Consider the following 17382-nt stretch of genomic DNA (forward strand, 5'->3'; position numbering starts at 1 on the left):
TTGGTAAGTATTGCTCTAAAGTAATGTAGTAGCTTTGAAACCAAGAAGATCCCATCTTCTTCAGGAATGTTGTATTTTTATTTTTTATTTGACCTTTATTTAACAAGGATAGTACCACTGAGATTAAGAATCTCTTTCTCTGGGGATCCTGGCCTCACAGGGGACCCTATTGTGCAAGGTTGTAGTGGTAGTGAAAATCAGAGCACCCGGAGGAAACCTACACAGGCACAGGGAGAACATGCAAACTCCACACAGAAACTCCTGGGTTCACACTGTGCCAGAACTGAACCCAGGACCTTCTTGCTGTGAGACAAGAGCATTAACCATTTTGCAACCATGTACTGAATTGAAGAAACTGTAGAATAATGTAGACCACCACCAATGTCTGACCCCAGTAGGAAATGGGACCACAGCATACTTACTGTTTAACTCCAGTCATTAAAGGGGCAAACTTATACTCAGGGATCAACAAGCAAGTTCATTAAACTCCTTCAAATCTCTTTTAAAAACATGTTTTCACAGAACACCATTAAAGTGATTTTAATTGATTATTCTTGTGTATATTCTGTCATTGTAATAGTTGGTTGTAGTTGTTTTAAATATCGACATTATTTTGTGATTGTAAATGTGGCCATACCAGCCTGTTAAAGACTGATCCCGTCAGATTTCAGGGACTAAGCAATGCCCGGGCCTGGTTAGTACTTGAATAGGGAGACTGCTGAGAAAATCCAGTCCCACAGTGGGTCTCCAGTCACAAAAGCTGTTGTTGTGTCTTTAGGCAAAGCACTTCCCCCACATTGCCGAGTATGTAATCTGTGTGTGACTGTTGGTGGTGGTCAGAAGGGGGGCTGATGGCTCAGATTGGCCACACTTCTCCAGGGCAGCTGTGGCTACAATAGTACTTCACCAATACTAGGTATGTAGTGAATGAATAATGCTCTGTAAAGCATCTCTGAGTGTCCAGGAAAGTGTTATATAAAACTGATTTTATATATTATTAATCAATCATGCATTAAGTGTGTTATCTTCATACTCTCCAGCTCTACTATACTCAACTATACAAAAAACTTTTTTCTTTTTTTCTCTGCCTGAAGAAGTAGCCACCCGGTGCTAATAAATCAATAGCATTTCCATGAATACTAATTGTGGTTGTGGGGTTGGCTGGTGGGGATTGGAGCAGGTCTGAGCGTGCAGCCGAGCACAGCCTCCCCCGCCATGCCCCACAGAGGCCCAGTGCGCCCCCTTTGAAGTCAGTGCAGAGTCTATTGAAGCGTCTGGGAGTAAATGCACTTGTTTAGGGCTTCATTTGTGGACAGCTCAGGGCTTTGTGCCAGCGTGTGTATGAAAACAGGTGGGCCGCGCCGTACTGCAGCAGGAGACACATTTCATGCTTGGGCGCTGGAGGAATCAGTAGCTTCCTCACTGTGGTGCCCTCAAGAAATAATCATTAACCAAAACATTTTTACAGCTGTTTTTTTTTTCAGTTTTTTCAGTTTTTTAGAGTTGCAAAATCTATATCCATTTAAATCGGATCCCTTCCTAAATAGTAGACTTCTTTCAGATTATTTTGACAGATTTACGATCATAGAAAAGGAATATTTTGAAAATGAGGATAAAATGGGTCTGTTGATTCAGAGCACCAAGATAAATCATCATGATTAAAATATATTTTTAAAAGTATGTTTAGTCTTTGTTTTGGCAAGCAGGAAACTAAGTAAACATAATCAAAAGTCAAATGAAATGACATGACATGAAGGGACACAGCATAACTCTGCACGATGTCATAGTTATACTAGTACAGAATATTCACGCTGTACTTCAAAACATTCTCCATGGAAACAGATATGGTTTATGCCACACTGTGGAATATTTTAGAGGCAAATGAACAATCCGATGGAAACAAGTGGGAGGAGCAAGCATGCTCACTGTAAATGTGTTCTGTTACTCAATTTAGACTTAATCTGAGCTTTATTTTAACTGTTATTTTAACACATCTGACCAGAAATTGTTGATTTATTTGGATCTGATTTTTACTGTTAAGCAAGTCTTTCACACATTTAAAAAAAAGAAAAAAAAAAAAAAACTCACACACAAAACACAACAAAACACAAGGTGGCCACCATCTGCATGATGATTCCAGATATGTTCACATCATACTTCAGATCATTCTCTGTGGAAACAAATATGTTTTATGCCATGTTGTGGAATATTTTAGAGGCAAAGAAACATTCCCATGAAAACAAGCAGGAGTAAGAGTAAGGTTTGTGGACATGCAAGCCTGTGCACATAATTTTTTTTTTACTTATTTATATTTGTGCGAAGGTATTTTCACTTGTCTATTCTGATTATTATCCAGCCGTTAAATAAATGCAAAATGAAATGATGCAGAAGTCGTGCAGATGAAACGTGGAGTGATGAGCTGTGTCGTGGGATGTTGCCTTTGGGCTTCGCGGTGTAAAATAACTTCTGTGTATTAAATCTCAAATGTAGGTGTTCAAAGGAAGCAACAACTCCCGAAATGACTCTGTATTGTGGCTTTGTTACATTGTGCAATTCTGTCTGCAATTACATTCTCTCATGCTGTCTTCTGTGCACTCAAATAGGAAACGATATAGTGACCAGATAATGGCCAAGCAAAGGCAGTTACCATGGAGACACGATGCACACATTAGCAAACGCTGCCATGTAACTTTTAAGATTATCCAAAAATGCAAGAAAAAATTACAAAATGGATTTAAACTACACATTTTCAGGAGACTGCATCAATTCATGTTGTTGTACACAGGGAAAAACATGCTGCAATATGCTATTACACTTTCCCTTGTTGAAAATTAAAATGTAAGAACCCTGTGTTTCATTGACAGTTCTTTAAAGCACCTTTATATACAGAATAACTACAGCATTTCCAGTCATCTCATGCGCCACTCCTCTATAACAATGAAATAAAAGAGGGGTTAATTCTGCTCCGTTCCTGGGTCCACTAAAATCAAAAGTCCTCATGGTCTAAGCAAAGAAAGAAAGCACCTTGATTATGCCAAAAGGGAACGAGGACGGCGAAAGTACATGTAAGCTCTTTAACTGCTGCTCCTTTGAATATAAATGAGAGATTAGGTACAAACTATATCTTACCGGCCCTTCCAATACATATGCCTAATTACAATATATTCATAAAGTCGAGGTGTAATTTGCACAAAGGAGATTACGCAGCAAGCACAAGGTCAAGAAAAGCCCTCCTGCTCCGCACCGGCTCCATTAGAAGAGATGGGGAGAGAGAGATGGGGACGAGCAGTGCGCAGAAGGACTCACTATAAAGATGATCATTTTCCAGATGTCATTTGGAGATAGGATAATACCTGGAAAGGAGAGGTGAGGTGGGCCTATATACCTTAATCATGTCCTAAACACGAGATTGGAGGGGGGTTTCACATCTGAATATGTAAATTATCCTTTGCGCATGATAAAGAAATAAAGGTACATACAATCAACACCAGATTCATGTTGCTGTAGTATAAATGGTTGTTTAGGAGCTGTAAAACTTCACCACTTTAATCCAAATATTCCCAATGACTGCATAGAGTGTGGCAGGGAAAAGTGGGCTGTTTTTCATTGTATGTGGCAGTCAGTGTTGTGCATGAACGAGTTCAAAAGAACGCGTTCATTGAACACGTTAATTTTTCAGTGAACTTTGAACTGAACGCAACACTTTTGTAAATCAATAACTTGAACGTGAATTTGTTCAGATTATGTGTGATGAACGACGTACGTCACTGTTGGGGTTCAGTTAAACGTCGGAATTAGTTTTCACCTGACGAGTGACGATCTGCTCGCACTTCACCTCGCGAAACCACAGCCGCGTGTCAACGCGCGAAGGCGACTCCACCGGCAGCTTTAGCGGAACGTACGGGCTCTTGTGTCTCTCAATGGGAAGTCAATCAAACTTGACTGGGCGCGTTTAGCTGCTTGTATTTACCTTCTGTACAGGCTGACCACGGCAAACGCAAGGATTTCAAAAGTAAATTTCAAAAGCACTAATTAACAGTGTATGTGGATCTGGGCTCTTTCACATGATACACAACTGCCCAGGGAGCACAATGTGCTGATGGTAAATGCACAAATACAACAATAGATACATGCTCTCTGTGGATTTTGACGGGGATACGCGCCTACGCGTGTAGAGCGTCAAAAAATAGGATGGATCCTATTTTCTGAAATCTACGCACAGGACGTGCTGCTCCGTCACAATGCTTTTTTAACCTGGATTGAAATGGTGGCTTTTTCGTTTTTCTTCATACAAATTTCCTAAAATCACCGCCCGCGATATCAGCAGTGGTGAAACGCCGGAGGTGCGCCCGCGAAGACCGTGATCCTGAGCGAAAAGAACCGACGCAGAAGTCCGCGCTCCACCGAGATAAACGCAGCTGACGCCCGATCGCACTCGGGGTTCTCTCAGGGACGGTCCTAGATGGCAAGTTCTAGTCCAGGTTTAGTCTTGGTTTAGTCCTGGTTCAGTCCTGGTTCAGTCCTGGCTTAGACCTTGTTCAGTCCTGGTTCAGTTCTGGTTTAGTCCTGGTTAGTCTTGGTTCACAGTTCTGGTTTATTCCTGGTTCAGTTCTGGTTTAGACCTGGTTCAGTCCTGATTTAGACCTGGTTTAGTCCTGGTTTAGACCTGGTTCAGTTCTGGTTTAGTCCTGGTTCAGTCCTGGTTCAGTCCTGGTTTAGACCTAGTTCAATTCTGGTTCAGTCCTGGTTTAGTCTTGGTTTATTCCTGATTTAGACCTTGTTCAGTCCTGGTTCAGTTCTGGTTTAGTCCTGGTTAGTCTTGGTTCACAGTTCTGGTTTATTCCTGGTTCAGTTCTGGTTTAGACCTGGTTCAGTCCTGATTTAGACCTGGTTTAGTCCTGGTTTAGACCTGGTTCAGTTCTGGTTTAGTCCTGGTTCTGTTCTGGTTTAGACCTGGTTTAGTCCTGGTTTAGACCTGGTTCAGTCCTGGTTTGGACCTGGTTCAGTCCTGATTTAGACCTGGTTCAGTTCTGGTTTAGTCCTGGTTTAGACCTGGTTTAGTCCTGGTTTGGACCTGGTTCAGTCCTGGTTTAGACCTGGTTCAGTTCTGGTTTAGTCCTGGTTTAGACCTGGTTTAGTCCTGGTTTAGTCCTGGTTCAGTCCTGGTTCAGTCCATATACGGCGCAAAAGTTCAGCATCTTAACAGTTCTTTTGGTGAGAGTAAATTAAAAGTGCTGCAATAGTCGTGTAATGTTTTACATTTTAAATACAGTAATATTGTAATGTAACAAATGACTCTGAAATGACAGTAACAAGTCATAAATAACACATTACAGTTTTAAAGTCACTTGTCCAACAGTGTATCTTGTAAAGTTGTTGTAAACTAGAAGTCAGTTTGAAAAATAAATGCAGCCTTTCATTTACAGATCTCATCTAAATATAAAATGAACTGAACTTTGAACTAGTTCAAAATTAAAATTGTGACCTATGAACGTGAACTGTTCACTTTGAACAAATGTGAACTGAACTTTGAACTAGTTCATGAAAAGTGTGAACTTGCACAACACTGGTGGCAGTGTGAAAAACTCCAGCTGTTTTGGAAAGAGGTCACTAACGTAATTTCAGATTTAATTGAATGTGAGATGCCTTTGGACTGTACACTCTGCATACTACACATCTTTCCCAACAGCTTTAGTGTTAATTTAAATTAAAAAGAAGAAGCTTGTAATTTTTTGTTTATTGCAAACCAAACATGTGGAACCAGTGGATTCAATTAATGTCCAGCAATTTGGAAAATTAAAAAATAAAAAGCCACAACACATTAAAAAGCCACAAGGGAAATGACCGCGGGACTCTATTTTAATGCAAACGCTGCAACAAATACAAACGCCACAACACAAACGCAAATGCCGCAACACATTAAAAAGCCACAACACATCAAAAAGCCACAACGGAAGTGGCCGCGGGATTCTATTTTATTTTATCTATCGGTTTCCGTACCAAGTTGATAGGGAAAAATATAAACTAATTGTTATTATATTGTTCTAGGGAAATTATAATTTGACACAGTATGCAACAATGTTTCCCAAACTTTTTTCTGGGGACCCATATATTTTAAAAGTCACAAACGATTATTGAACATTAATGAGGATATTTCATTGTTGACTGAGTGATCATGTTTCTCTGAACAATTAGTATTACTCAAGTTTTAAACAGCTAAAAACAGTAACTGAACCAGTAATAAAAGGATTCATAAGTCGCTTATTTGACTGTTAAATTTAGCCCATTTCTTTTTCTGTTCAACATTCAACTAAACCAGCAATATTGGAACAAAATAGTCGTAAAATAAATAATTACAAAATCATTAGAAATTATACTAAACATTCTTAACATTTCAACATGTGTCAGAACTTAATATTGCAGACTAACATGCAGATTGTGACAAGGCCACCAAAAAAAAATCTCTTCAACCCTCCTGAGGGTTACAACGCAGTCTTTGGGAAACAATTGTATACAAGATTTACAAATACATGGATGAATTAGTATTGGTCACATACTCTTGAAAATGTGTTTTTTATGAATCCATTTTGCCTTTTTTCAGACTCTCTTCAAACTTTTTCGATAGTGTTTGCTAATGTGTGCATTGTGTCACCATGGAAACCTCTGAGCATCCCATCATAAACACACAGGCAGAACACCCCCAGGATGACGTTACTGCAAAGTATCAATTATAATATTATTTTGAGGTAGACTATTTGTAGTTCATCAGCGTTAGTAGAGCAGCTGTGACATAGTAACTTGTGTGTATGTGGAGTGAATGAATGCACTGCAAAAGTGTGTCCAAAAACCCTATAGAAACCATTGAATGCAGGATTAGTGTTATCATAAAACCAACCATAAAATGTCATATTTCACATTTCACTACAGAGCCTGGTTTTCTTTGATGGCTGCAGTGATAGAGGAGAAAATGTGGCTTAAAATTACCAGAAAAAAGTGATTATAAATGATAATCTATTTAATGAACTTGCTCATTCATATTCCATGTATAAACATTTGATTAGCTGATTGTAGATTTACATTTTCCACAGATCACATGTATTACACAGATAATATGTGTGTTAGTATTCATCAGGCTACACATAGAAATGCACTTTATGGCCATAAATCAATGTAAAAATGCCATTTAGCCTGATCACTACATGTGGCTATTGGCTTACGTGGAACTCATCTTAATGCACCAATCTTCACCAAATCAGATGAAGCTGTGCCATTGTCTTGCCATTACCCTCTGAATGTCTAAATAGCTCTTAGTTCTTGTTATTCTGTCTTGTCATTATAATTTAAATGGAAAGCTGTTATCTTGATCCTGACAGTCAGGTGTTCAGAGACCTTACATTAACTAAAATAATCCACAAAGCTTCCACTATTACAGCTAATTCCATTGTAATTTCTTCAAAAGGTGACCTGACAGTTCGCATTTCAAAGATTATTTTATAAATCAGTGTTTCTCAGACTGTGATATACAATTGGGTAATATGTTTGTTTTTGTCCTCCTTTCACTATTGCATTAAGGATCCTATCCTTTAGTATGTCCTATTTTTGATCTGATATAATCTAGGTTTTGATCTGGTGGTACTCGAAAAGACAAACATTACATTTGGTAGTAATAGGTAAAAAGTTTGAAAACTACAAGTATAAAACACAATACTTTTTATGTGCCATCTATGCATACACAGTGTTGGGGAGTAACAGATTACGTGTACCGGAGTTACGTAATCAGAGTACAAATTATGATTAACTGTATTACAGTTTGTGGGGAAGCTGGCCAAAGTGGTGTTACAACCCAGTGCTAGGGACAAAGGAAAGTAACACAAACCAGATATGATGTAAAGTAAACGGGTTTTATAAAGTGATGTAGGTAAGTACAATGACAACATAAAACGTTTTACATGTGAAAAATCAGAATTCCCCAAAGTTAACTAAACCACTCCTAAACTAAGGTAGCTAACAGCAACAACAAAAACAACTGCCCAAGAGCCAAGCCAAACTGGCAAAACTAAAATTTGTAGTAATATAAACACACTTTACAATATCAAAGAGACACAACTAACGAACGTCTTCAGATGTGAGGGCGAACTGAAACTGCCATCCAGCCGCCAGGAGGGACAGACGCACAGCACTTTTATTGGTCGAGGTGATTGATGTGGAAGGATGTGGAAGGAAGGGATTGGAGGAACGGGACGTCAATCCTCCAACCACAGCACAAGGGGTGTCGGAGCCAGCCCACAGCATCGGAACCACGGCCCACCAGTCAGACAGCAGGCACCACACAGGACATGCAAACACGGAAGATACACGCGGCAATACAAACGGGGAGCGCCAGGTGATGCGGAGGCGGAGACAGGCCGCGAGCCGTAACAAGTGGTCGAAGTAGGAGGCAGATGACACAAAAAAAGGTGTCTTACGCAGACAAAATTTATTTAAAAAAAACAGACTTCTGGGTTTAACCAACAAAAATACAAATAGACAAAAAATAAGTAACTCAAAGCAAAACACCAAATACCTGCACAGAAGTCTCCCTAATTGGTGACACCTGCTTGCCTTTTATACTCCGCCCAGCAGGAAGTACCTCCCCCAGGTGAGTAACAATTCCAGGTAAAGCAAAGAAAAAGGTGTCTTTCCAAAATTTAAAATGTTTAACATAAATTAAGGTGAATTTAAAATAAGACAAAGGCCCACTTTGTCACACAGTTACTTTGCTGAAATAAATGGATTACACAGCAGTATTTTGCTGTTTTCCTGTTTTCACATTTTGGGCTTTTATCAGACAAAACATCATTGGTTATGATTTCCTAGTCTTTGCTTCTCTACAGCAAATCAAGTAATCCAAAGTATTCATATTACGTTACTCACTGTAAGTAATTTAATGGATTACGTTACAAACTACATTTTGGGGTATGTAATCTGTAATCTGTAGGGGAATACATTTTAAATGTAACCTTCCCAACACTGTGCATACATACATAAATGGAAACATGAAAAAATGTACAGTAATTTCTGAACTATAAGCCACTACTTTTTTCTCACACTTTGAACCCTGCAGCTAATAAAACGATGCGGCTAATATATGGACGGATTCTTCGTTTGGCACATTGTCCATTTATATACACGGTCTATGGTTTGGCAACACAGCAGATACTCGCATTTTAAGTGCAGAAAGTGTCGCTGTCTGTGCGGTAACACGTGGATCTAGGGTTAACATCAATTTGCTACACTAGCTCGAGATATTGTCAGAGCACTCAAATAGTTTATCGCCGTGTGATAAAATAAGTTGGTGCTAAATGAACATTAGTGAGGGGGATACGTTTTACCTGTATGAGTACATGATGAGAAGAAACGTCTCAAACTTCAGTAGCTGGACATCCACTCATACATGATTGACAGAACTAGCTCCGCCCCCAAGAGAGTCTGAAACCTGCTGAAATCCTACAAGACACTGACACGATACGTACAGGACAGCGGCTTTTTCTGCAGGAAACATGTGCGGGGAGAGAAGTGGGTGATGCGCCGAGGAAGATTCTAGTTTGATTGTGTTTTGAACAGTTATTTTGCGCTCCATGCACACACCCTCCTCATGGAAAACACACAAAGAAATGCAGATGATGCAGCTTTTAAGTTAACGGCAATTGATGTGGCTGTTGAAGAAGGAAACAGAGCTGCTGCACGTGAGCTCGGCATCATTGCAATGCAAAAACACGACAAAAGCTTTCAGAAGCGATAAAAGCAGACAGCCTGAACTTGAAAACTTTCTTGAAGACGTGAACACCTGCGGCTTATACTCAGGTGCGCTCAATAGTCCGCAAAATCCAGTATTTTATTTAGTTTATAAATAATTTACAAAAGGTTTCCATACATTACATACATTACATTATATAATATCTTGTGATTTCACTGGTTTAAATGCAAAATATATGAAAGCAATTTTTACTCATATTTTGTTTATTAAAATGTCAGTGGGGCATTATATTAACAAGTGTGTACATGCATGGAGCACAAACATGAGTACAATCGCTATCTCTTAGTGAGCACTTAATCAAACGCTCATCATGTTCATTATTTTTATTATTATTTTGCCAGAAATGAGGATTGTCAGCCACCAAAATCCAATTACAGATTTGATATGGTAGAGTGTTTTAACCAACACATGGAAAAACCAACAAAACAAAGCATCACTAAACATAATTTCCCCCTCATCTAAAACAATGTTATTAAGACAATTACATCTCTTGCTATTTTTCGTACATGTTTTGTTCTGTTTGCGAGCGCTGATCAAACTGACAGAGAATAACAAGAATTTCAAAGCTGCAGCATGGAGAGGGTCGAGGTCATTACAAGATATAACACCATAGAAGACAAACAGCAGCTCCCAAACTAACCAGTCTGCCACATCTTCCAACACATTGCATTTAAAGACAGCAAGTGTTGACACCTTCTCGTTGGAAATTGCCTTCTGAGACAGCTTCTGAGTCCACGGCTGCGTCTGGGGTGCACGGATTTACCGGGCACTACGGAGGTTAATCAACAATCCCCACTCTACTCCTTTCTTTCATCTGGGACCCATCTGCAGCGAATATTGGCAGAGTGGTTGTTCCCTGATTGGCTTGGGGTGAGCAATCCATACACATGTGTCCGCTGTTGGATCAGATTTCTCCAAAGGGCCACGCTAAGATCAGGCAGCAGCGCCATCAGACCTCAGAGGAATATAAGACTCTGGGTTTAAGGAGAAAATGCTACGACTATAGGATGAGTGGTCATCGATCCGAACCAAGTGGTGAAAGAGTGACGCGTGATTGACTGATAGGACTCTAATGTACTTGCAATAAGTAATAATACATAAGTGTGCTTGGAGTATATATAGGCAGTAAGCACATGTCAGTGAACCACTATAACACGAATGTTCAAAGCTTTGTGGTGATTTTTGATTTGTTCATTGACTCACATAATGGGATTTAGCATAACAAAACCAAACAAAAAGATGGAAAACAAAAAAGGAAGGGCTAGTAAGATAGTTGGGGGTTACTAAGCCTGTTCATTTTTAATAAACTATTTGTTCATTATGAATTAAAGGGCCTATATTATGCTATAATCTGATCTATGTTATGTTTCCTCATCCAAAACATACCTGAAGTTGTGATTTGTTTCATTCACACACGTTTAACACACAAACCCTCCGTAATTAGGCCGAGTTCTTCTCTCAAACAGAAGATGTCATGTGGTAATACAGGAATTGCTCTGCTGTGTTTTTAAACTTCACTAGAATCATCTTATTTCAGACCTGGATTTGCCAATCTCTACTAAACAAGGTAAAACTGTAACTTTTAACTCAAAAACCACCGCTTCATGACATCACAAGGTGGAACAGAGCATTTTGAGCTCTGGAGATGTAGACAGATTAATAACACAGGATTAGTCAAATGTGTGAATGAAACAAAACACTCCTGGTATGTGTTTGATGAGATAATAGCACTTCAACATGGTTTAAGAGTAAATTTTGCATAATATAGGACATTGAAGTCAATATAAAGCTATAATGCTGAAATAATCTATTCTCCATCATGAAAATTGTTTTAAATTAGTCCAAACTTCTGAAATGAATTATTAACATTCAAGTAATCTAGATGTTTTTGTTTGTTTGTTTGTTTTTTTCTTTTTTGTGTGTGATTTTGGTTGTTCAAACAATGAATGGTTCAAGTTCTCTTGTTTGCGTTATACAAACTTTTGAGTAATGTAATTAAGACATAATGAATCATTAACAGTGTTTTGTGGCTCTGAGCAAACAAAGGTCATCTGTGACCTATTAGTTGTCCTCTATTGATTCCTCTTCAGCCTTAACTCTCACAAGTCATCGATTACTTCTAACCCTGACTTTATTTCCTCTGCTGTCATTTAAACCAACCCTCTATCAAGTATTTATTAGGGGCATTATTTATTTACACTTACCCCCAAATAGTATGTAATCTTTGTACATATTTATATTTAGACAATGCTTATTTGATATCTAATTAAGGACAAAATGACCGGAAAAAGGTGGCTTGCCCTCTCCGGGTGGGTGGAAGTCTTTGCCTCAAGTGGAGGAGTTCAAGTATCTCGGGGTCTTGTTCACGAGTGAGGGAAGGACAGAACGTGAGATTGACAGGCGGATCGGTGCAGCTTCGGCAGTGATGCGGTCGCTGTATCGGACCGTTGTGGTGAAGAGGGAGCTGAGCCGAAAGGCGAAGCTCTCGATTTACCGGTCAGTCTTCGTTCCTACTCTCACCTATGGTCATGAGCTCTGGGTAGTGACCGAAAGGACAAGATCGCGGATACAAGCGCTCGAAATGGGTTTCCTCCGCAGGGTGGCTGGGCGCTCCCTTAGAGATAGGGTGAGGAGCTCAGTCACACGGGAGGAGCTCGGAGTAGAGCCGCTGCTCCTCCACGTCGAGAGGAGCCAGTTGAGGTGGCTCGGGCATCTGTTCCGGATGCCTCCTGGGCGCCTCCCTCGGGAGGTGTTCCGGGCATGTCCCGCCGGGAGGAGGCCCCGGGGAAGACCCAGGACACGCTGGAGGGACTATGTCTCTCGGCTGGCTTGGGAACGCCTCGGGGTCCCCCGGAGGAGCTGGAGGACGTGTCTGGGGTGAAGGAAGTCTGGGAGTCCCTGCTTAGGCTGCTGCCCCCGCGACCTGGCCCCGGATAAGTGGACGAAAATGGATGGATGGATGGACAAAAAAAAAAAAAAAACTTTAACATTATGTGGCTTAGGTTATGTTTACTTGCACAGACACACCACATCACATTTAGCCTGATTCATCAGCCAGTTTCACTTCGTTTCACTTCGTACAAAGCATCTGAATTCGTTCACTCAACGGTAGGAGGGTACTTTTTATAATTTAACCAATCGCTGCTTTTTGGTCATGACGTATGTAATGCGCCGCTAACGGGGCTAACTGGTATATTAAGCTTTTCCCAAATCCCATAGGAAGAAGGGAAATAACTTGTCTTTCTCATTGATGAAATTCACCAAACGTTATCTTTATTCCTGCTTTAATTCTTCGATGTCAGGGAATCGTTGACAACACTGAAAATGATTGGCTGGTGCATGGACTTGCACTTCCAGGGTTTTTGCGAACCACCTATTGTATTTGGATTCCTGATCCAGTCGCTGGAGAGAAATGAATTTGAGCGGAGGCATTAGGTGGCGCCAGCCTGGCTACATCACATTTGGGGCAAAAGTAAAACTAAAATTGGACTAAATGGCAAAGCATATCAGCCATTGGTTCCTCTCATTTCTAAATAATCAGTATTGACATTGGCCATGAAAAAATGCATATCAGTATGTTAGAGCCATAATTTCATTTATTAAAAAGTGTTTTTATTTACCTTAAATTCATATTTTATTCTTCCTTAAAAACAATTATAAAAATGTCAAATTTATGCAAGTATTAAAATGAAGTATTTTTCACAGTCCTAAGTTATTTCAATTAATTTATGTCCTTTGTGTGTAGCAGAAGAGGGCGGGTCTAAGGGGAAATGTAGATCAAATAAACAGGTCAAATAGGGAGACAGGTGTGTGAGGATCAATCTGTTGTTGAGGGTGACCGACACAGTCTTTGACCCCACATCCATATCCATGCTGAAACCTGACAATAAATGAAATGAAATGCATTACAGATTATGCGAGTTGTTGTATACTGACATACTAGACTAATGAGATTGTTGTCGACTTCCAGAGAGGCCACACCCAACATCCTTCACAGATTATCGACGGTGCTACTGTGGACAGAGTGAGCAGCACTAAATTCCTGGGGTGCACATCAGTGAGGACCTCTCCTGGACCAACACTGGTGAAGAGAACCCAGCAGCACCTTGACTTCCTGAAGAAACTCAAACAGGCAAGTACCTCACCGCCAACATGACCACATCCTACAGAGGAACCACTGAGAGCATTCTTTCAGCTGCACCACTGTGAAGCTGCACTCACCACCACAGAAGAGCCCTGCAGCGCTTAGTGAACACAGCCAGGAAAATCACTGGTGCACCACTCCCCCTCCTGCAAGACATATACTCCCTCACCCGCAAAGCCATCACAATTGTGAGTGATGCAAGTCACCCTGCACACAGTGTGTTCAGCCTCCTGCCCTCTGGGAGAAGGTACAGGAACCTCCATTCCCACACCACAAGACTCACTAACAGCTTCATCCACCAGGGTGTTAGGATGCTGAACTCTCTCCCCCACTCTAACTACCAGGTGCCAGGAAGCAGGAATGTGCCTCCATAAAAAAAAAATATAGGAGTTTATCTTTTATTTTATTATTATTTAATTTAGAAGATTGAGGGTGAGAACATATATGTTTTTTTGTTGTTGTTTGTTTTGTTTTTTCTGTTCATGTGGAAATTTGACAATAAAACTTTTGAATTTGATTATTGTGTGAGTCAAGAGGTGGACACCCTAAGGATGGCTATTTACATGTCTTGCAGCTAATGTCAAATTAGAAGCCGAAACACAGTAGATCTCAAGAATGCATCCTTTTAGGAAAAATATGGACCTAATAAAAACCAGAAGTGATACATCACTGTTCAAAGACCTGCCCACTATTAGCCTGAATATCACAGACTATATATTACTGCCTACATTATTCATAAGTCTCCAAACTTGCTCTATAACAGTTGTGAGTGTGAGTATTTTATTGTACAATGTTTCTTGACTAACTCCAAAATCACTACATGGCCCTTGGATACATCTATCTTCTTCCCACCTTTAGCAGACACAGACACTGGCCCTCCCCTGGCAGTTTGCTTGGCCCTCCTCCCACCTACGCCCTCATAGCACACACTAACTACATAATTACTCCATGAGAAGAAATAAAAAAAAGGACCTTGAACTTCCTACGCAATTGCAGCAGAGCAGCAACATTCTGCCTTTGTTTGAATGGTTTACTGTATGTAGAAGTAAGCAAATGTAAGCATGAAATGAGGTTGGAATACAAGAATGTGTTCCATATACGATATATAAGGGAAAGGTAATGCTCTTTCTGAATATGTCACTAGAAATGTATTTAGTGCTTTAACCAGTATTCAACATTTCAAACTTCATTTCAACAGGAAAAGTCTTAGCACTCAATACTGATATTGTACTTGATAATAATAATCACAACAATAACACACATAGTCAAAATAATGGATTTCTCACCAAAAAATAGCTGTAATCACGGTGCACTATGTAACTTTTTCATTGGAGTCACCTTCTTGTTTCTATGGATATATCATTAAACAGCTCTACTTTACATTTACTGAATTACATGTGGTTTAGTATCTCAAAAATACCTTGAAAAACAAGCATTCTGACTGTGAGTGGGGTTGCTTCTCCATAGATCTGACTTGTGACTTGGTCTGGTTTGAATTTCATGATGTTATGTTATGTTATGAAACATTCCAGAAAACATTTCAAAAGAAAAGCACGGAGAAAAGCACCTGATGGATCCTCCACCAGAAAAGTTACACAATGCACCTTTAGTATCACCATGTCGTCTTACATTAGTAAAGATATATATCAAAATCATTCCAAGCTATTATTAAGGTTTGTCCAAATTCTGTCCAAGTTCATCAAAAAGAGTGTAAATGGGTATAGTTTGAATTTTTCTTTTAGTAGTATTGATTAGTATTGATTTGTATCTTCGTATTGATATTTTTGACAACCAAATACAAAAGTACCTTGCAATGTCTGAACATAAAGCAATCTGAAGTCGACATTAAATTATTTTCATCTGCCCGTTTCTTTAATGTCTGCAATGTGATGTCTGTGAATGTCAAAACAATCACTCCAGCTGAAGTCGTCTTCCACTTGGATTGACACAACAGACCTATGTTAAAGTTAAAATAGAATAAACATGTTTTTTTTTGCACTTTCAAAATCAGAAAATGAAAAGAGCAAGAGAAGTACGCCTCTGCTCAGTTTAAACTTTTGATCTAAAGGATGTTTTGTTTTGATGAGTTGATGAGTTTTTATGAATAAGTCATCTATTCACAGTGTTTTGAAGTGGAGCTGAGCATTGAAAACTTTATGTTAAGTGAGTAACAGTACAGTACATTTTCCAGTTTAAAAGATATATTTTGTTTTGAATTGTCAGAGGTCCTATAATACACAAAATTTACTCTTTTGTGGTTTTAGCCATATTATAATATTACCTCCTCAAAACATACCATACATAACGTTGTGTTTTGTTTCATTCACACATGTTTAAGTAATACTTCATTATCTGTCTAAATCTCTAAATCTCAAAATGCTCCATTCCACCCTGTGATGTCATGTAGTGGTAGTTTTCAAGTTAACATATACCTTTACCTTTACTTTTGGTTTAGTAGAGATTGATCATTGCTGTACTGAAATGATCCAGGTGATTCTAGTGAAGATGGAACAGAACACAAATCCAAATATGTTTGTGAGGAGGAAACAACATTATGACCGGTGTTGGGAGTGACAGGTTACAAAAGTTCCGAATTACTGTAATGCATTGCTTTTTGCTGTAACTCAGTAATGTAAGGCATTATCGAAAAATAAATAAATAAATAAATAAAAATTACTCTGTACAAATGTCAGTAAGACACTTCACAGTGCATTTTAACCTGGATTGAAGTTGTGTTTTTTGTTTTTCTTCATACAAATTTGCTAAAGCCACTGCGAGATCAGCAGAGGTGGAATGTCAGATCAGATCAAAACAGATACATAATGTCATTGTGAGTCACATCAAATGTATTATTAAAAGCTGCCACACACTACAGGAGAATTTGCCAGATTTTGGCTGCGACTGGTGTGATCTGACTTTTGCCTTCGTGTGCAGTTGTGCCGCTGTGCTCCTCGTGTGTGGTGCCAGTGTTAGATCGTAACCACTAAACATCAGCAACGCTACGGTACCAGCCAATAAAACAGAGCATCAGGGGCAGAGGAGTGACTGACACAGAGACGCAAGATATTAACTCGGGATAGAGTGAAAATAATTATTCCTCAACTCTCGTAAAGTTGTAAATATAAACTGCAGCATCTCATCCACATTATCCATAGAAATTGTTCTGCACAAATAATGACCTCAGTCCACAAAAGAGAGCTGTGAATCCAGTTTGAGTTGTTCTTTAAAAGTAAAAAGGCGAGAGTAGTTCCTCACATGTGTCTGTTTACATTCACACAGCGAGCGGATCGAGGTGAAGCGGCAGATTAGCGATAGTGTCTCTACTTCCTGTTCAGCTCAGTCAGTTACCATATCACCTTCCACTGGATGTGTGAGGAGTTAATTGAGCATCATGAGCTACATTTAGGCCCCATCCACACTAGTAAGTATTTGAGTTGTTTTC

Source organism: Boleophthalmus pectinirostris, unplaced genomic scaffold (assembly GCF_026225935.1).
Source record: "Boleophthalmus pectinirostris isolate CB_2022bp ecotype Guang Dong unplaced genomic scaffold, ASM2622593v1 HiC_scaffold_19, whole genome shotgun sequence".
Classification (NCBI taxonomy): domain Eukaryota; kingdom Metazoa; phylum Chordata; class Actinopteri; order Gobiiformes; family Gobiidae; genus Boleophthalmus; species Boleophthalmus pectinirostris.